Raw genomic sequence first — 12,362 nt, forward strand, 5'->3', positions numbered from 1 at the left:
TTTCTCCATATTCTGCCTCTGGCTTTCCTTGTACATTTATTTGCAGGCATAGTATTGTTTCACATCTCTTTGCTGTGACCCCTGCCACCACCCAACCACAGACTCCTCCCTCTCTCCCCCACCCTTCCGTCAATTTTGCTTGAGGCTCCCATTCATCTTCTGAGACTGGACTCAGGCCTCGGGGCAGTCTTCTCAGAACTTTCGGACTGGAAGTTCCACTTTTGGCTTCCGTGGCCAGCTGAGTTTTCTCCCAGCACATTTACGTATTAAATATTGGTTTGCTGTGCCCCACGCACCTATTCCACCCCCAACCATTTCACAAGCTTTGTCTCCTCAATGCCAAGCACAGGGCCTGTTACTGAGCAGGCATTCAATAAATGTTTGCTTGAATATACTTGTTGAGGTAAGAAATGTGCAAGCCTGTAGAGAACCTGCATGAGTTTACTTGAGCCAAAACTGATGACTACTGTTGGGAAACAAGATCTCATGTGATCTGAAGACTAACAGTTTTGCAGTTTCTTTTATGAATTTGAGATTAAGGGGGGAAGTAGGAAGAGAAAATGAAAGTGGGAGGAAGCGTTAGATTACAGTATAGTTAACAAGACTGTGTGATCTCTTGGGGGTGATGATTCTTCCTTCAAAGCTGTGTTAACTAGATGCACAAGAAAAACAGACAGGACTTGCTTAAGGCAAAGATAAACCTTTTACTAAAAAGTTATATGCCTGGGGTATGACTACCATGACCTGCCCAGTTAGGAACTTATGAACAGATCGCCCTGTGAGGTTACTGTCTACAGAGCCCCTTTTTTGTCCACATGCTAAACGTATGATGATTTTGTGTGCAATCTAGCCCTTGTCTGACCAATAATAGGTTAAGTAAAATGCTGGTAACTGATTTACTACCAAATTATAATTAAAAAAAGTTTTTTCCATGTGCAGTTATTTACATATTATTCAATAAATTTGCACAGATTGGAAAAAGGCAACGACTTGGCTTTAAAAAAAAAAAAAAGTTCCTATAATGTGCACAAGTCTCTCATTTTTTAGCTCCGTGATCACAGACAACAGTCCTGGTGTGAAACTCCAGGGGAAGGGCAAGTAGTCCAGGCACTGACTGCAAATAGTAACTCGCTAGTCCTCAGGCTTCTCCCATATGCGAATGTGTGGCACATATGACTGCACATTGATAATTGCTAGGAAGTCCGTTTTCTATTTTAATCAAACTGAATAGGAGTAGTCCTTTGTTAAAGATGAATGAAATCTGCAGTTAAGCATTGCAATTCATTTCCGAGGGCGGGGTTGTCCAAGAAGCCTTGCTCGGTTCCGCCCTGGCGCCTGCCGCCTAGGCCAGTGTCCTCGCCAGGCCAGGAAAGGGCGGAGTCCCCAGCACTGGAGCCAGCGCAGGATGCACAGCCCCTGGGGACAGGAGACTGCCACACCACTACCCTTGTGCCAGGCTTCCAGCACAGCTGAGGTCTCCCAAGGTTGGGTTCTTGGGGCTCGGGCTTGTTCGGATCTCTGGCACACTCCTCACATCGCCTACAAACCACAATACTGCTGTTTATTGAGCTGTTGTCCTGTAATGTGCTGCATATTTGCATAATACATGCCCTCCTCGCCCCGTGGAGTAACTGCTATAATTTTAATATGAATTTCCCATACCTGGTGAGTAGCAGTTTGGGGTTAACCCCTGAGGGTAGGGGTGTTGAAGATTGTCTGCACTCATGATCATCAATCTATTAAAACTGTGATAATATTTAGAGAATCTACATTTTTCATATATATTGGTTCATTTTTTCTCCTTTTAAGAAAAAGATATCCTTTTACTGATGAGAAATTGAGAGAGAGAGATTAAGTGAAGGATGAAGAAATGCACCTCCAGTAACTATGTAGTGGTGGTGGGGAAAAAACCCATTTCCTGTCTTCTGAACTCTGCCCATTTACTTACACACACACACACACACACACACACACACACAGAAACACTTTACTTTTGAAAAAAAGATATATGAGGAAAGAGCTCGTGAGGAGCCAGGTGTGTAATTTATATGACATCAGTTCTTTATAAACATTCCAGGCACCGTGAGAAATAAATTATATGATCACTCACTGATAATTTAACTACAAACTAGGAGGTCTGGTAGGTCCCAAAATTGGCTCACAGGAAGGATGACTGAGTTCTGCCCTGGTTTCTAGCCTACATTGTTCTAATATATAGATTACAATTATGAAAAGACAAATGTCTTTGCAATTTTTGCTCCACAAATAAAAGCATTCAAACAAAAGTCTCTGCTAGTACCAGGAATGTTGCTTCAAATGAAGACAATTGTTTCTTGCTCTGAGGTATGATATGTTGTCTCTAGATATCTGAAGATCTCAAATGTCCACTTAGCCTGAAGGCCCGGCTATTATTGCATTCTATTAGCAGGAGTGAGGCTGAGAAAGGTTTTGAAGATAGCCCTTGCAAAAGGTCTCATGAGACTTGACAAGGGGGTAAAGTGCATAAGGATGAATAAACTCTGCAATCAAAAGTGTCACCTTAACAAGGCTAGTTCATACCACTTGCCCTAGGGTGATAGCTATTCTTCCTGGATTACTGTCACATTGATTAATGATGCCAGTTAAAAGCCAAACATACTGAGTATTGACCTCCATGAAAGATTGCAAAACTATGCAAATCTAATAGGGGGAATTGGGAAGAGGGCATGACACTGACAAGAGTTTCCTTGTTACTCTGGTAGTTAAGGGTTTGCATTAGAATGAGGTCAGGTCATGACAATTTCTGTTTTAATTTATCAATAGGCAATCACAAATGACTGCCATCATCACCAACTTCCTAGGAGCCAGTATTAGAGAAACTGCCAATCCTACTGGAATGATTTAGATTTTCCCCAAACAAGAATATAATATTATGTAGAAAAATTAGTCAATATTTAGCTTAAGCATTTTCTGACAGTAGATAATTTATATCCACATAGAGTGAAATATAAATTTGCTTTGACCAAAAGATTCATCATGTGTCATTTGCTGTTATAAATCTACTAGAGTCATTGAAAATCTGAAAATTTCAATTTGTTGCCTACACAATAGCCTTCATGTACCATAAACTAGCTCAGGGCCTTTGCCTCTGATTCCCCTCTGGAATACTTCCCCAAGTTATCCCTCCACGGGCTCCTTCAGGCATTCACTCAGTCACCTTCTCAGAGAGGCCTTCCCTGACCACTTTTTTACTACACTTCATCTTAGCCAAAAGGCCGAGAAGCGATGACCACTTTTTTAAAATTGAAGCCTTGACAAAGTGATCCAAACCATGTACAAAGGGTACCCATGGTGAGTGATAAAATACTTCCCAGGAATTGGTCTCCTAATTGATGCTGCTTTCCAATATAAAGAATTCTTCTATTTTTTTTGGAGATCAAAGCAATTTGAATATGATCCTAAGGCAAAGAACATTACCAGAGTGATGAAAACCAATACTTGGTTTCAATTTAAAGAACCATTAAGCTCATCATCTGATTTCAATACCAATGAGGAAAAACTACATTTAGGAGGAGTGGAAATGTTTTATCATAAGAATTCAAATTTGCTTATTTTCAGTATTGTTCATGCTCTGAAAGAAATCTATAGTTATTAATAAATTCATAGAATTAAAGTTTAAAAAAAATAAGCCTTCTCTCTACCAACCCTGGAATTCCCATGACCCTTTCTCATTTTCTTTTTTTTTCCATAATTTATTTTATTTTATACCAATTTATTTTGTTTCTTGCCTATCTGCCCCCACTAAAATATAAGCACCATGAGATGGGGGAGTTTTCTTTTTCCCCCACTGCTAAAATCTTTGCTCTTAGATGAATCCCTAGTATATAGTAGTCATTTAGTAAATGTGTGGGTGGGTGGATGGATGGATGGATGGATGGATGGATGGATGGATGGATGGTTGAACAGATAGATGAACAGATGGGTAGATGTATGGATAATCATTGAACTCATGAATTTTTTCAGTTGGCTGGAATCTGACCCAGAGAATACAGGTCCAGAAGTAAATAAAGGACAAGCTGACTTCTCAGCTCTTCTCTTTATGCTTGTGGCAGTTTTTAAATCTGCTTTACAAGCCAACACTACCATTTCAATCCTGAAATCCTGTGTTGATAATAACACTACCTGTTAATTTTCTTTACTTATTCAGGATAGCCATGTGGTATTAATCTTTAGAAGCAATCCTAAAAGAATGCTGTTTTATGATTTGGTTAAAAGAAGAGATTAAAGGAATTAGTAAAGATGTGTGTCTAAGTCAGGGAGGAGGGTGTCTCAAGTCTTTATGTGTGGTTGAACATAGTATCTGCCTAATGGGGCAGACTCTGTATGTAGGTTAACAGCCCAATTGTCAGTGGCATTTTTTATGAACTTAAGAATTATTCCAATTTACCTGCTCTAAATGGACTAGAGGCTAGTTCCTATATCTGTTCTTTTCTATATGTATCAGGGTCACTGTGGCCACCAATGTCCTCACTCAAAGGGGGATTCCTGATTGGTCCTGTTGGGTCCTACTTTGATCTCAGGGTCCTGCTTGATACTCTTCCTCCTCATAAGATGTCCATGCCCCCTCACCTCTGTTGGGGGTGAGGTATAAAATGGAGCTACAGGAGTTTAGCACCTGAAGATGGTAGGTAATTCACAGGCAATGAGCAGGAGGGAAAATAGCAGGCCATCATTCAAAGGCTCTGTGGAGTCCTCATTAGATGATAACCTGCGCCAGATCTGCTTCTTCTCAGCTCCCTGACTGTACAGGTTGAAGGTTCTTCTTTTGCTCCCTGCCCCATTCCTTCTCTTCTCTCTCCAGTTTCAAAGATTCATCAGCGCTCTCCTCTCTTTTCTCCAGATCCAGTTTTATTAAAAGAGTGAGATAAAACTCTGTTCCATGTACCATAAAAGACTCCAGCCTAGGATGAAGTGTTCTATTAGCCTTTGTTTTTGCTTCACTGTAGTTGGAAGAGAAAGAAATTACCACAGGGAAGAATACATCTAGAAAATGCACAAATTAATATTTCAAGATGTAACCCTTTAACGTGCTGAATGAAATCCTCCACATCTTTGACTCTAAGACCCACTTCTTCCTTGAGACCTTCTCACTCTACTATAATAGGTACAGATAATTCTAACAGTGGTGATTCTAATAGGTGATTCCTCATAATCACTCTGTCTACACCACTCATTTGTCTCTCTTGATCACACTCGGCCTTAGTATAATTTTTGTTTTGTTGTATTTTAATAAATTTTTAATTTAGTTTTGTTTAGTTTTTCTAACATATTATCAGATCCTTCAAAGCAAGGAAAGTTTCTAAAGATATTTTACAAGCTACTGTGCCTTATACCAATATATATTCACCAATAATCTGCTGATGGATTGATTAAGTCCCAGTCTGGAAGTATCTATGAGGTACACATGGCTAAGAGAGGAGGGAAATTAGTGGTATTCCAAAGCTCTGAGATAGGGGAACCCTCCTATCCTGAGTATTGTCACTAGAGGTCATGACCCAAAATGCAAGATAAGAATTACACTATCTAAAGGAACAAAGTGACAAAAGGGATGTTTACATTGACAGTGGTGATGATGACAATGATAATGGTGGTAAATATTTGACTATTAACTATGCCCCAGATACTGTTCTATGTCCTTTACATGTATAAACTAACTTAATCCTTACAACAAATAGTCTACGTGTTCTATATTCCTGTAGAAAACATTTGTGTATGATACAAAAGAATGGGTTCAAAGTGAAAGAGCAAAATAGAAAGTGAAAAAGATAAAGTTTCCAGTTAGTGTCATTTTCCATTAAAAGTCTTAATACTCACCCCAGGGGAAACAGCACATTGTGTAATATTAAAAGGGCATTTGCATTTTGTAGTGCTCTAAAGCTCTCCATTGCCAAGAAAGAGGATTTCCACTCAATTAGATGAAGCAGAAGATAATGCAGTTTGAGTCCCAAGATGTACAAGATTCGAAGAAACTGTGTGTAGGGAAAAACTAATTGAAGACAAGCAGGACTGTACTGTGATATATGTTAGCACTGGAATAGTGTCTGTTACGAGTAGTCAAGGTATTTCTCTTCCTTTGTTCCTTCATATGGCTGTCTTGAATGGTATAACTCATTTATAGTAGAAATGAATTACGCATCCTCAAATTGGAAGTGGCTAGCTAAGTCTAGAGGGTTTGATTATTGAGTTGTGCATGGTCTACTGTCAGCACTGTGTTTACTTAGAATGTAAATTAAATTCCTGATCTGGGACAAGCCAGTGGAGAGGCAGCAGGATGAATTCGTTGTGGTAGGGGAAAATAAAACACAGTGTATCCTCAAAAAACATATTAAATATGTAAATTTGGATAGGAAAAACACTATCATTATTGTTGACTAGGGGCCCAGTGCATGAATTTGTGCACCTTGAAAGGAACTGTGAGCCACAAGGCTGCGGTAGGCACAGGGGCAGGTCTCAGCCCATCCTCCACATCCCCACCTGGCCCCTCCCACCACGGCCCTCTGCCCCCTGTCTGTCGGCAGCCCCGCTCCTGCCGCCACTGCTCCCACGCGCTGATGGCACTGGCCCAGCTTGTACCCCCTGAAAATGCAGAGTGATTGGGGCAGGCGCCACCAGCAGGTATGAGCAGCAGCTGCTGCCCTGATTGCCCCTCAGGAGCAGGGGGAAGTGGAGAAGCCCTCAGGGTCAATCAGGGCTGGCAGCTGCTGCTCGCATCTGCTGATGGTGCCAAGCCATTGGGACCAGCGCCAGGTACCGGCAGTAGGTGCGAACTGTGGCTCTGGCGCCAGTAGTGGGTGAGAGCGGGGCCATTGCCGGCAGCGGGTGTGAGAGGTGGCTGGCAGCCCCAATCTCCCCTCAGGAGCAGGGGAGGTAGAGAAGCCCTCAGGGGCGACAAGCGCTGGCAGCCACCACTCACACCCGCTAAAGACGCCGAGTGATTGGGGCCAACACTGGGCACCTGCAGTGGGTGCAAGCAGTGGCTCCAGTGCTGGCAGCAGGTGCAAGCACTGGGTGGGACTGTTTTTGCATGGGAGAAAGAATTTTCAGTAACCACCAGAGGCTTGCCCCGATGACAGCGACCAGTGCCCCACCTTGGTCTGGCACCCCCACTTACCTGCTTTACCATCCCACTGCTCCGACGCCCACCATGTTTTGCACACGCCCCCTGGTGGTCAGCACACATCATGGCAACCGGTTGTTTGGTTGTTACGCCGTTCGGTTTATTTGCATATTAGCCTTTTATTATATAAGATTACTAAATGTTGTTATTTAATCTGATTATTTTCATGGCAATTCTAATTTAAGGAGTTATAGGACTCAATCAAGTGAGAAAAAACTAAAGGAAGTATTATAAAATTCTCAACCTGGTTTGGTTGTTGATTTCTTTTTAGAGCCAGGGTAAATATAATTACCTCTAGGTAGTTCATTTTATTCTCTACTTGAAACATAGTAATAAAATTATGGTCAGTTTTGGTGTTTAGTTTTCTGATGAGGTCTTCCTAACTGGATCATTTGACAAAGCCATGGACTCAGTAGGAGAAAGTCAATGTGCCCAAATCCACATGAGCCCCTGTGCCTTCACTGTCACTCATTATACCTTCACATAGTCACACTGCTTGTCATGGGAAAAACAGATGAAGGAGCATGAAGAGAGCAGCATGCAGTTGATGCTCAATAAATAGTTATAGAATGAATGTTGGTTGAAATTACAGACTTGAATGTTACTTTTGGCAGCAGTTATCATAAATGTCATCCCTTTTAAGCTAAATTTGGTTCTTCCATATTGCAAAATATATCTGAGGATGAAAAGATAGGAGTCTGAATGGTACTAAAACTAGTCATTTACACATGTAACATATGAATTGCTCCCTGACACTTAATTATAATAAATATCACCATCGTGGGACATTCAATAACATAACCAGCCACACACCCCCAACCCCCCCCCCCCCCCCCACACACACACACACACACACTCTGTTGGGGGTGAGGTAGAAAATGGACCTACAGGAGTAGGGTGCCAAATCCAGGGAGCACCCCAGCCTGCACTGCTCAGGGACCCAGACCTGAGAAAACCACAGCCTGTTTGAAATTGACTCCCCAGAGCCCAGCAACTTTTTTCTTCCTCCCTCTTTGTTGTGCAGAACTTGAAAGAAAATGCCATTATATATCCCCTGAGGCAACAGAGAACTTAAAAAGAGCCTCAAAAGGCTAAATCCAGCCTACGGACAACTTTTTTGACTCATAGAGAGTTTTGGTTTTGCAGCTTCTCTAAAATGTCAGAAGCTCTGGCATCACTGGACTGACATTTCCGTGTGGCAATAATTGGTTGGAGCTGAGTAGCAGCCGCCCTTTTCAGAAGGCCCCATTCAACTCAGTCCCTGGCAGTGCCGAACTCTCCAGTCATTTCCTTTACCCCCTTGGCCCTTAACAAGTTTTAAGTTTTGGCCCAAACACAGGAGGTGAGAGTGTGAAGCTTATAAGAGTGAGAGAAACCTCAAAAATACCAATTAATGCATCTATCAGCTTCTTTCATATTTGCACTCATAACTTCCTTCTCTTTCTACTTTCCATAGCAACAAGCAAATAATTGCATAGAACTCATGGGTCAGACGCTATTTCACAATTCATATATTACCTCATATCAATCTGCACAACAGCCCTATGAGGCAAGTATTATTTTAATTTCTGTTTCCAGATGGGGAAACTAAGGGTTGGAGGTTAAGTAAATTGCCCAAGATCACATTGCTAGTAAGCAGTGGAGTGAGAAACTGAACCCAAGTAGTCTGACTCCAGTGTGCTTCCATGCTCTGCATCTACTCAGTTAAAAATGTTATTCTTCACAACATCTGTCTATGAAAGGCACTTAGATTCCCAAAGTTGGACTGGTTTTGCCGATGGGTTTCCAGATACCTTATGCCTGTGGTTAGCAAACTGCGGCTCGCGAGCCACATGCGGCTCTTTGGCTCCTTGAGTGTGGCTCTTCCACAAAATACCACGGCCTGGGCGAGTCTATTTTGAAGAAGTGGCATTAGAAGAAGTTTAAGTTTAAAAAATTTGTCTCTCAAAAGAAATTTCAATTGTTGTACTGTTGATATTTGGCTCTGCTGACTAATGAGTTTGCTGACCACTGCCCTATGCTTCTTAACACTCATCCAACAGCCCTGAAATTGACTGTCAACCTTTCTGCAAAACAAGGAGAGTATCCTTTTCACCATTATGAGGTACATTAGCATTTAACCCATGTTTGTTGAATAAGATAATAAAATATATGCTTTTTAAACTTTGTATTGTTACCCTTTTGAACTAACTTATTGTCAGTCAAAATCTGGCCAATTACCTCCTACTAAATGATCAGAGTGCCTCTGGACTCCCATCTTTCCAATGCAATGTTCTCCTCTGCAAACGCAGAAACAATCGCTTTTGCTCAGAGATATTGTGAGTAGTGAATGAGTTATTTGTAAAGTGCCTAACCCAGTGTCTGGCATGTAGAAAGCACTCACAACATAGTGCCTACTGTTGTAAATGGTACTAGAATATTTCATTCAGCATCTTTTTTTAAAGTTACCTCCAGACACAAATCTGAAATTCCTACCTCCAACCTGCATGTGACTCCTTTCTCAGCTTTCCCTTGTGTTTCTCCATCTGGCATAAAGTACAGAGTGCCAGAAGCCACAGAATAAGTAGGTCTCAGCCCCAAGAGCAGAAACTGTATTTGAAGGCTTGGAGTGTGAGGTGAAGGGGGCACATTGCTCTTATATTAACAACTACCAGCATATATTATGGAATTTAACTCAAAATTTTCATGAATTTTTCAAAAAAGAAAACACAATTATTTAAGAAAATTGTTACATGCAGGTGGCTGTTTTGGGTTAATACCCTAAGACCCCTTTGGAAACTAGGTCCACTGCCCTCTGAAAGTACTAACACTGGGCAGGACATTCAAAACTCTTCCCGCCTTCCACACTCTGCGTGCTCTTTCACAGTCACTGGATTCAATGAGAACCTTCTCTATGAATGTTTTCAGGTAGCAATAACAATAGCCAGCCTTTACTGCTATCCTGGAGTGTGCCACGCACCCTGTTAAATAATTTAATTTACACATAGAATGATTTCTCATTATTCTAAGAACTCAGAGACATAGGTACAACTATTGTCACCTCTTTAAATATGGGAAACAAACTTGGCTTACATAATGTGTCTCAGGTCACATAGCCAGGAAGTGGTGGACACATTCAAACCCAGGCATCATCATTCTTGGCCATTAGACCACACTGCTTCTAATGCAGTAACCCGCTGTTCTATTAGTTTTCTGGTATTGGTTTAAATATGCATATTGAATCCTTGAGATGAAGAGGTGAAACTCATGTCCTTTATTTAGATTGTCTCTCCTTTTTCATCCAAACAGTAGTAATAAACACCTAGTCAATTAAATAAACACAGCTTAGCACATAGACTCTTACAAATAGAGGGGAAGGTTTACTTTAGATCCTTTCTTTTTCCTTAAGATTTCATGTTTGTTTATTATATAGTGTATCTTCAATAAGGCATTAATTTGTATTACATTTTAAAAACCTTTCAATGGTCCACTTCATTATAAAAATAGCACATACTGGGTAAAAATAAGAGCATTCTACTTTAAGTACACCTTCAGCCCTTCCAGAAGAGCTAAAATACTGGTACTCTGTTTAACCAAAGCTGAGAAGGAATTCTAGGCAGAGCTATCTAGTAAAACCCTATATTAAAAATTAAAAATAGAAATAAAAAACGATAGGCTAGATAAGGACTAAGTATTTTTACATTTAAATAAACAGGAGAATTTTAGAAGAACATACTGGTCTTCCCCTATCGTGTTCAACAGCTTCCATCCAAAATGTCAAGTCTGTACTTCAGTGACAAGATAGTGTGCAAGGAAAAGCCAAATTGAATGAGAAACACATTCACTAAAATGTGTTTAATCACTTACAATGTCTGCCTTTTCATAATTCAAATCACTTTGGTTGCACATAACTTTCCAAAGTAGCCAGCTTCTCTTCAGAATGTTATTCTATTTTTAACTAAAAATTATGTTTTCCAACTCATCTGGAAATGCCTAAACTTTTCATCCAACTCCTTACAGATAGGTCTCTTTACTTTAGGAAATGATGGAAAGGTTAATGTAAATCTAATTACTCAAATTTAATCAAATTCTTCATCTCTACCAGAATCAGGTCTGGATGAGTTTATCTCTTTTGATTATGAAGCTTACTTATAAGGAGAGGCTATTTGACTGATTTTGTAACTAATAATGGGGACAATCATCAAAATGAGCAGCTGTAACTCCTCATGCAAATTTGTTACATAGGCGTTATAAAACTAAGCTTTTCATTTCATGGTGTACATAGAGATAAAGCCAAAGGTCATGCTTATAGAAAACAAGACTCTGGTACCAGCTACCAATTTCCCTCTAACATCTTCTCAATCAATACTAATCACAATAGCCTGTTCCATCATGTGCACAGCCTGGTGACATGGTGACAGGAGCAGCCCTCCCATACCACAGTTCATTTGTGCTGTACATAGAAAAGTAGTTAATGAACATCTTATGGACAAGTCAAGTTAAAAATGTGATCTTCTGGCCCCACTTAAGGAATTATATTGAACCTGATCTGAAAGGTTGAGTGTTGAAAAAAAAGACAGAGAAATCAGTAAAAATACCAAAAAAAATGCATTTTATAAAAAGACTATAAAATTCATTACCACCTAGTTTCTTCTTCATTTCTCAAATTCATTCAGAAGGCAATCCAGTTCATCCTATATAATAAAAGGCTAACATACAAATTGTCCCCTCGACCAGGCCCCACCCCCGATTGACCTCCCCCACCCTGATCAGGGGCATGGCCGGCCAGCCAACCTCCCATCCTCCCCCCCCCCACCCCCCTGGCCTGCCCGGCGCAATTTGTGCACAAATTCATGCACCAGGCCTCTAGTAAATAATAATGGCCTTTGTATCCCAGCCTGTGTGGCTCAATGGTTGAGCATCAACCTATAAACCTGGAGGTCATGGTTAAATTCCTGGTCAGGTCACACGCCTGTGTTGCAGGCTTGATCCCCAGTGTGAGGTGTGCAGGAGGCAACCAATCAATGATTCTTTCTCATCATTGATGTTTCTATCTCTCTCTCCTTCCTCTCTGTAATCAATAATAAAAAAATGACCTTTGTACAATGCTCTGCTGACCTGCTCTCTTCATTCCCAGTGACGGTGTACATGTGTGATTGTGTATGGAATTGTGTATCTCTATGTTTGTCAGGTCTCCATCAAGGAGATTTATATAATGTCAAAATAT

The 12,362-nt window shown here is 40.8% G+C and overlaps 1 non-coding gene across 1 annotated transcript; it reads right to left on the reverse strand.

Annotated features, from left to right (window-relative positions):
* Positions 1 to 3,186: 3,186 nt before the first annotated feature.
* On the reverse strand, positions 3,187 to 3,270 carry MIR9341 (microRNA mir-9341). The gene is given in 1 exon segment (NR_129184.2): positions 3,187 to 3,270. It is a non-coding gene; the product is annotated as a microRNA mir-9341 (primary transcript).
* Between the last annotated feature and the right edge of the window lie 9,092 nt (positions 3,271 to 12,362).

This window comes from Eptesicus fuscus, chromosome 10, assembly GCF_027574615.1.
Source record: "Eptesicus fuscus isolate TK198812 chromosome 10, DD_ASM_mEF_20220401, whole genome shotgun sequence".
NCBI classification, from domain to species: Eukaryota; Metazoa; Chordata; class Mammalia; order Chiroptera; family Vespertilionidae; genus Eptesicus; species Eptesicus fuscus.